The sequence below is a fragment of the Sycon ciliatum genome, chromosome 10, assembly GCF_964019385.1.
Source record: "Sycon ciliatum chromosome 10, ocSycCili1.1, whole genome shotgun sequence".
NCBI classification, from domain to species: Eukaryota; Metazoa; Porifera; class Calcarea; order Leucosolenida; family Sycettidae; genus Sycon; species Sycon ciliatum.
The window spans coordinates 22,426,180-22,444,038 of NC_088652.1; the positions used below are offsets into that span (position 1 = coordinate 22,426,180).

At 43.7% G+C, this 17,859-nt stretch overlaps 1 long non-coding RNA gene across 1 annotated transcript; it reads left to right on the top strand.

Annotated features, from left to right (window-relative positions):
* The first annotated feature begins 11,387 nt into the window (after positions 1-11,387).
* Positions 11,388-14,741, top strand: LOC135826505 (uncharacterized). The gene is made up of 3 exons (XR_010555312.1): positions 11,388-11,554; positions 11,851-11,882; positions 14,663-14,741. It is a non-coding gene; the product is annotated as an uncharacterized LOC135826505 (long non-coding RNA).
* The last annotated feature ends 3,118 nt before the right edge of the window (positions 14,742-17,859 follow it).

The window sequence follows — 17,859 nt, forward strand, 5'->3', positions numbered from 1 at the left end:
ATAGAGGCGCTACCAAGGCCATAGAATAATCACTGTCCTTATGTGATGGGCACAAAATTTGATAGGACATACTTGCTTTCGTGCCTGCATTTTGACACAATCTCATTTCGCTTGTTTAGCCTAGTTCTGGCGTCGGTTTCGAGGATGTGATACTTCTCGGTAGTGCAGAGGCCACATCTCTTGGACGTGTTATCGAACGAGGTGGCCCTGTCGCGGATCTTCCAGTCAATGACGTACTGTCTGTTGTCCCGCTTCATCGACCAAACATGCTTTGACAACTCGGTGGAATTCTCATAGCGGTCATGCCTGAGCGTAGTCAAATGGTTGGAGTAGCGAGCTTTGAAAGGCGGCGCAGACATGCCGGTATAGACCTTGGCGTTACGGGTGTCGTCCGACACCGTGGCCTGGTAGATGACGTTGTCCGCCTGGCACTTTCCTTCGAGTGGACACGAGTTCTTGATCCTGCAGTTGCAGTCCTTGTCCGGTGTTGGTGGGTGCAACACTCTCTTGTTGTGGGCCTTAATGAGTCGGGCCATATTCGGCATGCAGCTATATGCGATCTTCACAGTGTTCCTGTTGAATAATTTGTGCATCTTGCTGCCCTTAGGGAAATGCTTTCGGATGAGGCTCAGGAACCGTGCACCGATGCCTGTGGCCACACTCGCACTATATGGCGGGTTGAACCAGATAACCCTGCGGTCACGATTTCTCTTCTTGGGACGACTGCCCGCTGCCGGTGGCGGTTGGTCTTCATCAGGGAACGACAGTTCACTTGCGTGACCGCTTGCGCGTAGGGCATCGGCATAAAGCGGCCGCGCTTGCTCGAAGACCTCCTTGGTGCATGAGATTGATACGAGCCGCTTGTTGACGCCAACAGGTATGCTCTTGATCACGCTAGGCGGGTGGTTGGACTTTGTGTTGACATATAGTGGCGTGTCGTTAGGCTTCCTGTAGGGCTTGTAGATGCCGGTTGCGATGTTCATGGTAATGTCGAGGAAGTGCACGGCTTTCATGTTGGTATCTATTGTTATTCTCAGTCCGAGCTTCCTGAATGCCTCAATAACATCCTTACGGACCCGGTCCGCGCGGTGGCCATTAGCGTTTCGGAGTATGGCCAAGCCATCATCCCTGTAGAGACCCACGTTTTCTTTCCCGAAGATCGGCACTAGCTTACTGAGGATGAAAGCGCCAACCAACTCGCAGGCTTCCGCCCCATCATGCGATCCCATGGTAACATCAAAAATCTCGTCTTTGTCCTTTTCAATCCATGCTCGACCACCCGCGAAAAGCAGTGATTTTCTGGCGTGCATCACGATATCGATGTTGCTCTTTCGGGTGAGAGCATTACTACTTGCATGCTCCAGGGCACTTTTCAGCAGTTCCTCACAAGTTCCGTATTGCTTCCGTATTGCTTCCGTATTGGTCGGGCAGGGATACTACACAACCAACTTCATGACTAATACAGCCGACGTCGCAATTTCTAAGTTCACATTATTGAATGTATGTTTTAATAAATTGTTCAGCATAAATACTCTTCAGGGACAACATTCCACTGATGAATGTGACGGGAAAATCGAAAGATTTCATGGCTTTGTTGTAGTGTGGCGATGGCAGCATAATTTTTGTTCCATTTATTGCTATTTTTAGAAGTGTTGTCTCCGCGTCGATTATTTAACGTTAAATAAAGAGATTTATCCGATTTCGCTCAAAATCTGCAGGTGGGTTCCCTTTGGGGTTTAGATTCACTTATCGCCCGTCCGCGACGCGTTATTGGCTCTTAGAGACTGGGGCACTATTAGAGATAGGGCATTATTCAAGAGAGGACGCTAACCGTACGAGTAAGGTAAGTGCGTGACTGTGTGAGTGCATGTGTACTCATGTAATTGAAGAAAGCGAGCGAACGAGCGAGAGAGAGAAAGAGAGAGAGAGAGAGAGAGAGAGAGAGAGAGAGAGAGAGAGAGAGAGAGAGAGAGAGAGAGAGAGAGAGACGTTCACCTTGCCCAATGTTCAAGGAGGAGAGGTTCTTTTCAAGTTTCCACATAACTGTTATGGTGGTTGACTGTGGTTCATATATCGCTGACTGGAGTTACATGTACATACATATACAAGTATAAAGAAACATGACATTTGGGCCATGTTTAAGTTAATCGATACAGATATGGACAAAAACAAAAGTACTTGAAGTAATTTTTCGTACTCGACTGGTTAGGTGAACAAAATCGCCTACTAAATATTTCCAGACAAACAAAGTGTATTATTGTCTCCACGGCGTTTCTAAAACGTGTACAATTAATGACCTGTAATGTGTGCTAGTTCTCAGACATCAGCGTCGCCTGCGGCAAGATTAATGGGTACGCAAATCATGCAAACCAGACAAACATGTTCGCATAAGCCACTTCGAATAGATTAAAATGGACAAAACAGGCACAAAAAGGAAAAATGCCAAACAAAATACAAAACTCATAGTACAGGTGCGACGCGGGTACTGATATCCACCAAGGCGTGTACAATCCAAAGCTAATGAAAATACTGACGATACGTTGCATAAACTGCACTTATTCCGTGGGACGTGTTCACGTGGAGATTCTCCTCATTATGACTACACGAGTACAGAAAGTGATCAAGGACTTTGAACATCATTACGTGTCACGTGTTCTGATATCGTGCTACAAGCCAGGTAGGACAGCGTGGTAAAATTCTGGTCTTTTCTCGTCTTGCTTATATGTTGTCTACCTGTACACTCTGGCATTGAGCAATCCATACCGCTGTGTCGTAGTCAAACATTCGGACCATCAAGGTAGGCTTATTACTGGCATCTACACGCATAATTCTCTTCTTCTTCTCCGAGCCATCAGCCTTCATTTTCACGACATTATATGTATCCAACGAACCGGCACATCTCGATATTTGGATGACGTCACCAGTCACACAACCACCAATAGCTGGTTTAGAAAGGGAGCGTTCTTTACCGGAGGATGCAAGAACGAGTTTCATTTCTTGACTAGTCTCTGTGCAGCCCCACGTAAACCCGATGTGGAGATTACTGGATTCGCAAAATTCAATTTGTATTGTGATTGGTCCAGAATATCGGTCTTCAACCGGTTTGCTGGCTCGAATAGAAGCAAATCCCTCATGTACTTGCTGCAGCAGCGTGCCCATGTTTCCTCTGAAATGAGGAGAAAAACATGGGGAAGTTTCAATGAATCCTCTAGGGGAACTGTACCGTGGGTCAAAGTAGCTAGCCCCCGATGGGTACACGAAAATCCATGTCTTTAAAGGTACATACTTTGTCAGGTCTGTGTGGTATGACGGGTTCAGCAATTCCGGTAATGGGCAGGGAGGATCGAACTGTAGTTCTAGGAAGAAGGCCGCCGGGCGAGCAGATTCTTCCTTGAATACAGTATGCACTTCACCTGTCCTGTAACATACTATCGGCAATGGCACCGCTGCTGTCCGAGCACCATTAGCCTCATATTGAGTGGCCCAGATTTGAATGCTGCAGGCTTTCAACCTAGGTTCGGATACATCCTGGCCTCTCGAATTTCTTACTAGCGCAACAATCGGCTTTGACGCACCAGAAAATGTGGAGTAAATGCCTGCATCTCTACACAAACACGCCGAGAGATCGATGTCAGTGTTATCAACAACTTTTCCCATAGCACCGATTCTGCTTTTCAATTTGGATAGGTTCTCGTACGCAAACGTCCCAGTCTTCATAAACGATTGCGCCTGGGCGTCACTAGACCACATCAGACTTCTTAGTATCTGAAGCAGATGTGGGTACAATTTAAGGAGGTCTTCGTTGCGTACAGCAGCTCTCGTGATGTTCTCTTCGACTTTAGCTTTGTGCAGAGCTTCAGTATACTCAGTCAAGAATTTGGCTTGGCAATCGGCCTGCTTCTGCCTCCACATTTCCAGCTTCCCCTCCAGTTCCTGTTCTCGATTCTTAATGACCCTAAGTTGGTCGTCGCAGCTCTCGTGTATCAATCTTTTGACATTGGCGACTTTTCCAGCTACGTCCACACCAAATGCTTCTAGGAGATCCTCGGCATACTGCAGGCTTGCATCTACTTCATAGTCTTTGGTCTTGTGGATGATGTTTCTGAACCGCTCTGTTAGTCTGTGCCGTCCTGCTGCGGCTTCCTTAGCTATATCGCCAATCTGATCTCCTTTGGAATTGTGCTTGTGATGTTGCTTACACTTATCACACAAAGCAACTCGACATTTATTGCAGTAATGTCTTATCTCCATCTGGCTGTGGAAAGGACACGTGTGATTTCGCCTGTGTTGTTTGGCCTGTGACTTGCGACCAAGGAAGCTGATGGAGTGTGAACGGGCGTCAAAGGGGGTGGTTGATTCTGGATCGATAGGGTCGCTACTCACAGCAAGTACCCTTCCAAGGTTTTGGTCACTCACCTCCACCTTCTCGGATTCATCTTCGTCACATAGAACGTCGTCAAACATAGAATCATCGATCAACACCTGCTTATGACTTCGAGCAGGAGGTGGACATGGCGTAGGACGTTGACAATTGGCACAGCATATTGTCCCATCTTGTTGAACGCTGGCTGGCAGACAGTCATAGCAAATCTTATGAAGACACTTGAGTAACTTGCCGGCTTTCCCTGAGTCATCGTTGCAGAATACACACGATGGTCGCATCTTCCAATCGAAGAGAATTAGTACGTGCTATGCTACGACTGCGCTCCGAGCATCATGAAGACGAACCAGAACCAATCTTCACTTAGGTCTGAATAGTTGGCTCTGGTCCTGAGGAACACGTTACTTTAATGGAAAATTGGGTGAGGGCCTCCACAAGTCATTCAAAATTATAGCGCGATGTTTGTTCAGTTTTGCATACGTATAATAACGGTAGCACTTACAAGTATCGTCGGTGGAGTGTATGTTGGCCAGGAGCGTACAGGCTTGGTGCAAGGTTTGCTCTGCATACATGTATATAATTATGTAAGAACTACGCAGGAGAAGCTATCACCTGAAGCACCGATATCCACCTGGGAAATCAGCGCTGCCTACACATCCCATAACTATTATCCCTTACGGCGCTGATTTCCCTAGTGTGTGCTTACACGTGCACCAACCAGCCAACTGGCTTTGCACTAGCCCAAATTGCTCTTTCCTTCAACTGGCACTAATTTTCTCTGGCCCTGATCTTGGCTCCTATCATCCTTTTCTCACCTCACCCCACCAGGCCCTGTTATAAGACCACTTTTCTGTCTAGTCCACTATTGTTGCTTTTTGGCTGATGATTGCACCCGCTTGTGCATGAAACTCTTGTTTTCCTTCAGATAATTATGTACACATGTATAACTGATACGGAATATGGCAGCAGCACAAATATCACGCAGAAGAGCCAATTATTTGCACTAAACGTTCTAAATTTCTTTTGCCTGTGTGCAGGCTGGAAAACATTCATGGCAGACCCTGTGAAGACACTTTAAAAGTGTGCCTGCTTTCTGAAACTCATCTTTGCAGAATACACACTGTGCCCGCATCTTCAAATCGAACAGTACTACAACTGTTAGATAGTCCTGGTCAGGTTAATGCTACAAACAAGACATAGAACAGGCATAGCAAATCTATACTTCACATCTTACTGAAGTCATTCGAAACATCAACTTAATTGACGTAAATCTCTAGCATCCACACAGGATGCAATATTCCAGCGCTATACTTGTGTCGGACCGGTTACTTTCACAAAACAGAATAATCGTCAAAATATCGTAGGTAAAGTCGGTATCATCTAGGAATTGGGACCCTTTTCGTGCAAAGATTTGATTACTCAGCTGATGGTGCAATCATTAATTTTGTTGGTTCTATTTTCTAACAAGCCAGTCACTAGGATTTCATGCATGACAACTTACTTTTACGAACAATGCCATCGTTCCTGCTGCTTTTAGGCCGGCCTCCGCGGAATGTGCCGGCATAATTTCGGGAATTATCGGTGTGATTTTTAAAACGGGAATTATTGGCAATTTTTGTGGAATAATCGGTAAAATTTGAGTAATGCCCTTCTTTTTTCAATTTTGTTTCCATTTAGAACACCCTGATTTGTACCAAAAAGCTTGTGATCCTGAAGTTGATCGCCCGGTATTTCAAAAAAGAAAGAAAAAAAGCTTACAGCCGAGTTTCACGCGAATCGTATTTTTTTTGCCCGCACAAGTGGCAAAAAAACCTGTACGCGGTACGGTATCTGCAAAAAAGGGAAGAAAAAAAGCATTATTGTGAGAATTTTTGGTGGAATTACGGGAATAATCGGTCGAAATTTTGAGCAATGCTCAAAGGAAGTATCGGTAAAAATACGAGCATATTCCGCGGAGGCCTAGCTGCTTTCCACCAAGGTGTGGACACTGCAGCTCCAGCAATGCACAGCCCCTCGCCCTTTCAATTGTCGTTGCGTGAGGTTTAATTCGCTGAGGTTTGGAACTAATCTAGACTTCGCATAAGGCTATATTAGGAGGCGGCGGATACCTGGAGCATGTAACTAGCAAGGTGTCGTCACTACACGGCAGAGCTATCGATGGTGGCACGAAAATGCCATTACATGTACATGTTGGAAAAGGGTTGGAGGGATAGTGGCTTAGCTTCCAAAATACAACTAAATGTGTAGCGGGCCGCAGTCTCTCTCGGAGGCAAATGAACACGGGTCTCAGTGAACACACTGTAATTGGCAATTGAAATGTACTGGCAACGAAATTAACTGACTGGCAACTAAATTAACTAACTGGCTACTAAATTAACTGACTGGCAATAAAAGAATCGTGAGCAGCAGCTTTTATGCAAAGGCAGACTCTGTACGCTAATGTACGGGGATACGCTAACGTATGGGAATACAGTACGGGGATATGCTAACGTACGGGAATACAGTAACATACGAGATATGCTAACGTACGGGGATACGCTATACGCTACAAATGTACTAGTGAGTAACCAAGCTTCCTTTTTGGCATAGAAATTCGCTGATGATAACTTAGTATCTTTGTGGCAAAACCAAAGCCGATGTTGATACCATGCATAGATTTCTGTTATCCAGTGTTCCCTTAGGCCCCGGTCACACCGAAACAAGCCACTTTGGGCTTGTTATCGCTGGCGCTCAGCTGGCTTGCGTGATCCCTGTGACGCGGTCACACCAGACCTTGAGTGCAAAGCTTGAATGGCTTGTTTTTCTTACCCGCCAAATAATTTTGAATATCTCGAAACACACCAATGTTTGCAAGAAACTGGAGAGGAGAACGTTCGCGATCTAAAACTGTACTTGTTCTAGTGTTCAGTTTTGATGAAGAAGCAAAGGAAGCCCGGATTCTGAAATGCGAAGTCGTGCTCTTTTTATTTGTTCGGTGTGCATGGACGCGATGGTTTGGGTGGTGTTTCCTGATGTCGAGCTTTCTGCCCCGCCGGTTGCCGTTATTGAACTCATTTGCAATCCACTCTCTTCTTCGTACCCGGCTTTCTTCATGATTTCGGTCGTGAGTGTGGTGCCTTGTCTTGGCCTCAAACCACAGCTCCAACAATCTACGCAGCAGTCTAGAGGCACAGCGGCAGAAATCCATGGTCGTCGGACAAAATCCAAATCAAACTGAATACAGTGTAGTTGGGGTAGACAGACTCACGGTCAAAACCAAAGGCACAGGGATAGCACGGTTCCACGGACACAAGAAAGAACATCAGTTCATCATGCCAACTACAAGGTGTGCTCCGGAGCTCCAAGCGCACTCAAATTATTTTTTGAATTTCGGCTTTCAGCCGCTTGTACAAGCTGTGGCTGAAACAAGCCGGAAAAAAACGGCTGAGAGTCAGCCACGGCTGAAAGTCGCTTGTTGGACATTTTTCAGCCATTTCCATGGTAATAGTGACGTAAACAAGCGCTTGTTTCGGCTGAACGGCTGAATCGAGCTCGGTGTGACCGCGGCCTTACATACCAGTAGTCTGCTTTGCTGAAGCGCATCTTGACACTTCTCGGCATATTCCCTGTGGCAGTGAACACAGGTATTTTTAAGTTTGAATGCAAACTTGGACGAGAGGGGGCAAAACGTTTCTAGAGGAAACAGGGGCACACACATACAAACATGAACGCACGTATGAGAAAGCGCACATTCTCGTAAACTCACAGAGATTGATGAGGGCAAAACCATGCTACAGGCTGGACATCTATCCATGGGAGTTGTTGACAACGTACTGTAATTTTACAAATTTTCGGTGTGCTTTTATTTTCGGTACTTTTGGTGCCTCTGTTTCATACCTAAATTTTCAATACACTAAAAAAACACTAACACACTTAATCCAATAGGAAACTGCTTCTCTGTACCTAAAATTTCTGTTCTCCAAACCTGGCCTTTTGCCCTCATACTGAAAGTATTGAGCACCTAAATTACTGAAAGACTTGGGCAGTAATTTCGAAAATTACTTGCGCTCGCTTGTGATTTTTGATCCCAGTGGTCGTTCCAATAGAACCAGGGAATGAATCAGCTACTAGCTAAACAGTGTTCTCACCAATGCGCCACCGATCCCTATAAGTGTCATCTTATTCCAAAGGCGATATGTTGCACATCTTCCTTATACCGTTAAGTCACAAGTGGTTAACAAACATGGCGCTGGAATTATGTATGGCGGTGGTATCTATCAGCTCACATCCTCTTAGTCATATTCCTCTCTCAGTGACGTTAAAAGAAAATAAATCACATCCTCTAAGCCATGTTGTAAACTTGTTCTCAGCGACGTGTACTCCCTGGTCAAGTTCATATCCGCTATGTGTTTGTTTTGCCCGTGTATACACGTAACAAACAGTAGCTTATTCTGTATATCAGTTTATTTTGTGCGACTGGATGATGCCGCCACCCTGTGTATTCTGTAGAGATGGAGTCGATAAAGAAGGCAAACTCTTAACCTGTCTTCACAAGGTCTGCATGGAGTGCTTGGCAGCCAGTGTTCAAGACGACGGGAGAATAATCTGTGCCAAGTGTCGACGTCCTACGCCATGTCCACCTCCTGGTCGCAATCACGAACAGCTGTTGGTGGACGATTCCATGTTCGACAATGTTCCACACGATCATGCAGAACCGAAGGTGGAGCGCGCTAGTGATGAAGATCAAGAATCAAGCAGCTCCAGCCAAAGTGGCCAGAAAACGATACCTCGACAGGGGCGAGTGCACCATTGTCCTGTCCACGGCAAGATGACGGTGCGATATTATTGTGCCAAATGTAGAGAGGTTCTGTGTGAAAAGTGTAAGCTTCAAAGCAAACACGCTTCTCATACTGATCAGATTGGCGATATCAGTTCAGAAGCTGTATCTTTACGTCACAGACTGACGGAGCGCCTGAGAAACATATCACCCCAAGACAAGGAAGAAGTGGAAGCAGGCATGAAACACGCTGGTGATCTCATTGAAGCATTTGGCTGTGACCTCCAAGGAAAAGTAGCTGATATCAAGAGATTGATACATGAACACTGCGACGAGCAACTTCACCGGATCAAGCAACGAAAAGAAGAACTGATGAATGAGGTGGAATTGCAAAGTAAGAAGTTAAGTGAGCTACATGCTCAAACATTGGCCGAACGCAACGGAGTTGTCTTCCAAACCATTAGCAAATCTTCTCTGAGGAATGAAGATCTCCTCAAAATGCATCCACATTTGACTGAAGTTGTTACAAGTTCTTTGCAGCACCTCCCCAAGAATTATTCTCGTATGCGGAGATTAGCGTTTGAACGCCAGAACCTTTCAGGTTTGGAAGGCGTTATCGGCAGTACAGGAAAGGTCGTGGACAACACTGATATCGATTTGTCTAGGTGTGAATTTTCAGAAAAAAACGATAGGTACATCGGTTATGTAGGCGAAGAGACGAAAATTACAGCTTTGGTAAATAATTGGCAAGGCAATCCCATATCTGAACCCGCATTAAAAGTCTGCAGTATTCAAATCTGGGCAACTGAAATCCAATCTGATGGTGCGGAGGTCCCTGTGGCAGTGCCGATATCAAGTTACGGCGAAGGCGCAGTACATGCTCGCTTCCAGGGTCATGAGGATGGTGTTTTCTTTCTGGAAATATGCTTAGATCGTCCTCTTCCCGTGCCTAATTCAGAAGAGGACATAATAAATAATAATAATAATGAAATATTCAAATTGGGCTCTTTTAAGGTTATGGCTACTCTTATGGTCTACAAAAGCAGAGCCATCATATTTGATGAATCCGACAGCTTTCCGAGAAAGTTCATTGACGTATCCCTCAATTTTTATACTGAGCCCTGCGTATACCCTTACACCACTCTGCGCCATATTAAGGATGGAAATGCTAGCATCCGAGCCCTAGAACCTATTCAAGAACGCTATTTTGCAGTTGCAATAGAAATTGTGCACTGCGCATCCAGTAAACTAGAAATAGGGTTTACATGGGACTGTAGACAGAGTCAGCAGAAAATGAAACTGCTTCTTGCATCCTCTGCAAAAAAACGTTCACTGCATACTCCTATTAGTGGCTGCAGTTCTGGTGAGACAATACAAATATCACGCTCTCGTGAATCGCTCGATACCTATAATATTAAGCATATTTCCTTTGAGTACGAGCTTATTAAGGAACATAATGCACGGATTGACGCCGGTAAAAAGCCATTTTTGATGGTTCGTATGTCCCACTCCCATACATGTATAGCCATTTATGATTTAAACTCGGAATCCATTTTTGAATAAATACACGCATGTGGAGGAGTAGAAGAGCCAAAACGCCTAAAATCATGCCCAGGTTAATTCAGTGTTATTGGAAAAAGTACGTCATTCGCTGATCTCTTATTTGCTATAATCTTGTCTTAGATAATGGCCAAATCCTATGGCATTACCATTTACATCGTATTAGGGAATGTTTCGTCTCGTCGCTTCTAATATCAGTTTTCGTTAACTTGGTTGTGTATGATAGTGTCCCGTGTCATTCATTTCACGCGATAAAGTAAGAGCCGCATTCAGGTTAATATTCCATATAACCTGCTTGAATTTAATTCGTCAAAGATAACTATGCTTGGCAAGGGTGCTGTCCGATGATGTTAGCTGTTATATCATCAATAATTTGGCTTGCAACGTGTGGATAAGAAGGTCCTCGAAACATGCAATGTGAAAAAGGTAAAAAACGATCAACATCTAGGAATATGATAAGTATGACATCACTTGCTATCGGATCAATAATTATTTTTATTTAGAAAAGCGATCCTGTCAGCTTTTCTATTATTGTGTTCACATGGCGCTACCTAACGACACCGCTATTCAGACACGTTGTCTACGTAGCTACGTAAGTTTCTACGTAAGATGCTCGGTACTTGGTCCTGGACCAGGGAGCTACTCCATGGCTCCTACGAGTACCATCGCGCGGCCGGCTGGCCGCATGCCTGTGCATTGCAGACTTTTTGTTGTTGCCTTTTCGGATGTGCATGCACGAGGAACTTCCTTCTTTGGAACTGCTTCTTGACCTGTTTCGGATATTTCGTCTCCTGGCCTGGCTTATTTCGTTTCGGCGCTGCTGAGACCTCCTTTCGCGGAATATTACTCAATGACAGGTGAGTTGACCAGTTCCCTTTGATTCATTTGCTTGTGTTGACTCTTTCATTTACGAAACGTGTGCTGATTTTGGGCGGAATGCAATAAATAATGGAAAAGCTGACAGGATCTCCTTTCTAAATTTAGCTTTTCCGCTGCCGAGGCCTCCTTTTACGGAATACTCAATGACAGGTGATCTCTGAGTTGACCAGTTTCCTTCGATTCATTTGCTTATGCTCACCCTTTCATTTACGGAAACGTGTGCTGATTTTATTCGGATTTAGATCCATTTTTATCTCTTTGGCCTTGTCTACAGTGTGCGAAGAACGCGAGTTCACCTTCTTGACGGTAAGGCTTATGTTAGATGTGTTGTCGAAAGACTCATATTCATTGCACATTAGTACGTTACAAGTAAGGCACTGGTCAGTGGCATACTATCGTTGGCAGTTCGCAATCTAGAGGGAAAGGTTCAAGGACTCATTGACCGAGTTTGCCAAATAAATTCGCATATCGGGGAAAATCTTCATGGTGGAGAGGTTCAGTAACTTATTTGCTCCATACGAAACAAGCCAATGGGTGCAGTCTCGTCTCGTGAAAATCTCCTACTTGTATGATTGGATTTGTTTACTCGAGTTTGGGCTGTTTGATTTGTGAGTACCGCCGAGATTGCACTGCTCCAAATAAAGTTTCGTGCCGCCAAAGGAAGAATTACGATCTGCAATCTGTTTGTAGTACCTGCAAGAATGTGCAGTACATGTATCGTACTTTCTCTGTTGCTGTTTCAGTTGCCGTCATGTTGCTAAAGAAAGGTTCAGTAGAGAGGTTCTGCAAAACGAAAATTCGAACGAAGTTTCGCGACAGTCCTTGCGAAAGTGTGTACGAATTTTTGCACGAACTTTGCGTTCTGCACATTTTCGTAGTTTGCGCGGGCCAAGTGCACGTACGCCATGATGACCCGATCTCACGAAATTTCCTACGACAGTTCATTTGGCGTTCCATGTAAGTTTCGCGTCCAAAGTTGCGAAAGTTCGTGCGAAGTTTTGCACTTCATGATGTAGAGCGAAAGTTTGTACGCATTTTCGTTCTGCAGAACCTCTCTAGTGACTCATTTGTTTCATACGAGACGAGTCAATTATTATTATTATTATTATTATTGTAGAAGAGAAAAGGACATATGGATACGAGTTAAGAGTAACTCTCCATCACTGTAACATGATACTTTATACAGTCAGAAAGTGCAATAACTAGGCACAAAACTGACAGAGTACTGAAACATTCGACGTCCTGACACCTAGCTTCAACACATCTCCGTAGCGCTAACCGACAGCCTTCCAACTTGGAAGGTTCAAGGTTATGGAAAGACCAAAGAGGGGAAGGCAAGCGCAACGAAAACGAGCAAAAGCTACAGTACCAACGGAACAAAGAATGTCGATTGTTACTGGACGATGACGAGACCAGTACGATATTTGACAAAGCGGTCTAACTACAATTCGAAGCAGCAAAGCAGCACACCACCCAACTTGGGTGGGTCATAAATATCAAAGATAAGTAAAGAAAGGGAAGCTTTGCGAAAACGAATTGTACAAGCCGAAAGCCAAACTCCTACAGTACTCCTCATGCATGACATTTCTGACTGTATAAAGTATCATGTTACAGTGATGGAGAGTTACTCTTAACTCGTATCCATATGTCCTTTTCTCTTCTACATTTATTTATGGCTCAACATCCGAGTTTCATTATTATTATTATTATTATTATTATTATTATTATTATTGCGATGAAAAATATCAATTGTGCACTCATAATCATGTATAAACAATTAAAATGAAACAATTCCAGAACGTTTTCGTGTGACCATCATCAGTGGAACATCGTCACATAGTAAGAATCACTAAAACAACCAGTTATATAGCTAGAGTAACATGAAAAGAAGCGTGATAATGCAGCACAGCTAGCGGTTATGCATAACGCGTGTAGTGTGAACCTTTGCAGTGTATCTGAGAATGACCGCTAGCTGTGCTGCATTATCACGCTTCTTTTCATGTTACTCTAGCTATATAACTGGTTGTTTTAGTGATTCTTACTATGTGACGATGTTCCACTGATGATGGTCACACGAAAACGTTCTGGAATTGTTTCATTTTAATTGTTTATACATGATTATGAGTGCACAATTGATATTTTTCATCGCTATTTTACGACTGTTGTCTCCTCGTCGGTTATTATTATTATTATTATTTTATTTATTTTACTAGGGTGTTTCCCACAGACCTATGGTCTTCTTACGGGAGCCCCTAGAAAGGTTAAGCATGAACGAACAAATGGGCGATAATTTGTACAAGAGCGAACAGTGGAAGGCAGCATATTCCACCGATCAGAACCTATGTAGCCAAGACGAGAAAAACCAGCTTTAGTGTGGGCGGAAGGCAAGGCCAGAGAAAAAGAGATTTGGGACCTAGTGACGGCAGTAGTATGTGCACTGGAGGAGCGGGTATGGAAAATTTCTTTTAGGAGGGAGCTACATGTGCCGCTATGGACAGAGCGAAATACAAGAATAAAAAGCTTCAAATTGACTCGGACAGAAATGTGAGAGAGATTGTATAGGCTAAGAATATGAGAGGCACTGGTAAAGTTATCGAAACCAAAAACTATGAGTCGGTGTGGCTTAGAATCTTTCACTGTAGAAGAAATCTATTCGTATGTCTATTGGAGAAAAAATTGTATTCATTGGTTATAAAATAGGTTAAGACAAACTCACAGAATAAAATACCATCGGTACCTTGGTGTTCGTCCTAAAGAGGTTCGACTGGATATCATTCATACTCACCAAAAGATGTGTAAGATTTTATTATCATGGAGTGCCTTGTTTATCTCTCAGTATCAGTACCTCCAACCATACTTGTCTTTGTACATACATCTACATCTACTGTTCTTTCAATCAAATGAACCCCTCGATAGGCACGTTGCCTTTGGGTCATTTCATAATAATAATAATAATAATAATAATAGCCTTGACCCTTTTATCCTCAGGATCAGTGTAGTTCTTGGAACGAGGTGTCGGACTCAGCAATGTATTTGTTTACATTTTAATACATGTTTATTGTTCCTCCTTTGCTGTGTTGTTTTAGAAAATCGTGGACTAACAGTTTGAAGTAATTGAACTACTTCCAAAAGTTGTATCGACATCAACAGGATTACGATTTCAGTGCAATATGATGCTGGATAACCTTATCACGATAACCCATGATTATAAACCATTATAAACACAGAATCAACAAAAACATCTGCGACACGCACCTGGCGCATGGCTACATTTCTCAAATAAATCTGATCGAGGGTGGGGAAATCTGAAATATCTGAAAGGCAAGACAAATTTATGACAGAGTCATGAAATTCTGCAACAGCAACATGCACAGAATGACCTCCGTATAAAAAAGTATCACCACCACTACTCACATGTTTCCCCGCAGAAGAACATGCATTATGCTAGTGCCATTTTTTGCAAGAAAAGGCTTGCACATCAATGCGTATAATACGGTATTGATATGATGTGAAGGCCATCATTTACATATTGATATAGGGCATTCCATTGATTGGTGACAGAAAAAAACAAAAGAAATTATAGCAATAAAAACTGCTTTATGGCAGTTTTCTAAAAAAAGTTATTGTGTTCTAGTCCATGGACCTCGTCTAAAAAGTAAGAAATTAACGAAATGTGATAGCTGAAAATTAAAATTTCACACAAAACCTCACAATAATCAGCACACACAGAATTAAAAGCTACATGTAGACGACCTTTTCCCCTCGTGATCCTCTTTCCTATGCATGCATGTTGCCAATTGTTGGTGCAGTACAAGTTAAAGTTTAAAACAGCATTTCAAGTGTTGTGATTATTGTGAGGTTTTGTGTGAAATTTTAATTTTCAGCTATCACATTTCGTTAATTTCTTACTTTTTAGACGAGGTCCATGGACTAGAACACAATAACTTTTTTTAGAAAACTGCCATAAAGCAGTTTTTATTGCTATAATCTGAATAGAGTGACCATCCCAAATGCAATAAAATGTGTGAAAATCACCGTTCCAATGTAGATAGGGTTACGTTCCACGTCTGTAGGAACACACTCGGCTCAACTTCCCTCAGCTTACTTCCCTCGGCTCAAGCGTGAAGGAAAAAAGTGGGGTATCGGTGCCAATGTAATGGGTAGCCGAGTGGTAGGCGCGGTGAAATCAACAAGAATTACTTTTATTCTACTTTCAGGTACACACCTGAGATATAATTATTAGTGAAAGAAGAAGCGGCAAAAATAAATAACTTTCGCTCCGGTGCTCACCTAGAGGTTGAATCCTTCTTCTTCGAGTTAGCTTTCATTGCTATCTAATCTAATCTAATCTAATCTTCTCTTCATCAAAACAGAAATGCTCAGCCGCTTTTATGCAGCAGACGCCGTACGCTTACATACGGAGATACACTAAATATACATCAGGCAAAGCTCCGTATTAGTTCCGTACTGCTTCCGTATTGGTCGGCAGGGATACTACACCCTCCCTTCCTACAGATAATCACGCCCTCGTGATTTTCAAAAAATTAGTGAAGAGTTACGAACACAGCGTCAACCGGAAGATGGCAAATTATATCGGAAATGATAACGTTTAGAGTAGACAGAAGAAATGAACTGATAACAAATCATAAAGTAGAAGCACACCAGGTTCACACGATCTCACGGGGTCAAAAGGGGAAAGAACTGTCCTCCAAATAGGACCTGAAAATCCACAGCACTCTTGCTGCACAACGCTGGCACAATCCGCCAGGAACATCGCAGTTCAAAAACCGAACTGAATACACTATAACTATAAGGGGCGTTGTCACACACATTGTCCCACGTTAGCTGGGTAAACCGTGGCTCACCATGATCAGACGCCTACCAAACTAAACTGGATTCACACACTCGCATAAAGGAAGACTGAAGAGAACAGGGAGACTGAAGGAAGACAGGAAAGAAAATGCCATACCTGGAATCAGCGTTAGTAACCACGGCGGCGGCTGGAGCTATGGCGGAGGGCGAGCCAGGTTTTATCTTCGTCTTGGTTGAGCCGGGCACTCAGAGCGGCTAGCTCGGCGTCAGATAAATAACCTCCCTCCTCGTCTTGAATCGAGGTCTTCACATTGTGGATAGCATCGCTTTGCGCGACGTAAAGAGTGATGGTCTAGCCAGGAATAGTGTTGACGAAAATCTGCATCCCACCACGGCGGCGAAGTACCAAGTGAAGAGTGGGCTCCTGCTTCCGACTGCGTGCCGGCGAAAATCAAACGCTGCTGGTCTTGGGAAATACCCTCCTTGTCTTGGGCAGCAGCCTGCCTGTTGTCGTCCTCATCAGCTTCGCCATCACCACCGGTAGTATACATGTACGAAGCGGGTCGCTTGGAATCGCCATCGGAGTCTCCAGTGAGTGCCGTGCGGAGAGAAGGGTGATCCACGCTAGCACCCTGACTGTGCTGCAGGCTAATAAGCAGGGCAAGCCTAAAAAGGCAAGAAACATGATTCTCATCCTAATTCGTCACACGGAGCTGCAGCGGGTTGAGCCATGGGGGTCTGGGGTCCAATCACGTTGTTTCATTTAAAAATACACCGCTGCCACCAATGTAATGGGTAGCCGAGTGGTAGGCGCGGTGAAATCAACAAGAATTACTTTTATTCTACTTTCAGGTACACACCTGAGATATAATTATTAGTGAAAGAAGAAGCGGCAAAAATAAATAACTTTCGCTCCGGTGCTCACCTAGAGGTTGAATCCTTCTTCTTCGAGTTAGCTTTCATTGCTATCTAATCTAATCTAATCTAATCTTCTCTTCATCAAAACAGAAATGCTCAGCCGCTTTTATGCAGCAGACGCCGTACGCTTACATACGGAGATACACTAAATATACATCAGGCAAAGCTCCGTATTAGTTCCGTACTGCTTCCGTATTGGTCGGCAGGGATACTACACCAACATGTTTTTGGATTTTATTTGCGCATGTTGTCATAATAATTGTCACAGTAGTAGTGAGATAAGACCTAAGCGTCGCAAGTGGATCTAACACATGATGTAGGTCTACGTTCCGATCAGGGTGTCGTGGCACATCATGGTAGATCTACATGCATGGTAGCCCTTCCCTTCAGCTGTGGTAACACTTTCGCCAACAAGAAATCCTAATATGTATCTAATATTGACTGAGTACGAGCTCAATATAGGAAATAAAAGCCGAGTAAAAGACCGAAGCGAAGGCGAGGTCTTTTACGAGGTTTTTTATTTCCTATACTGACCAAGTACGAAGTCAATATT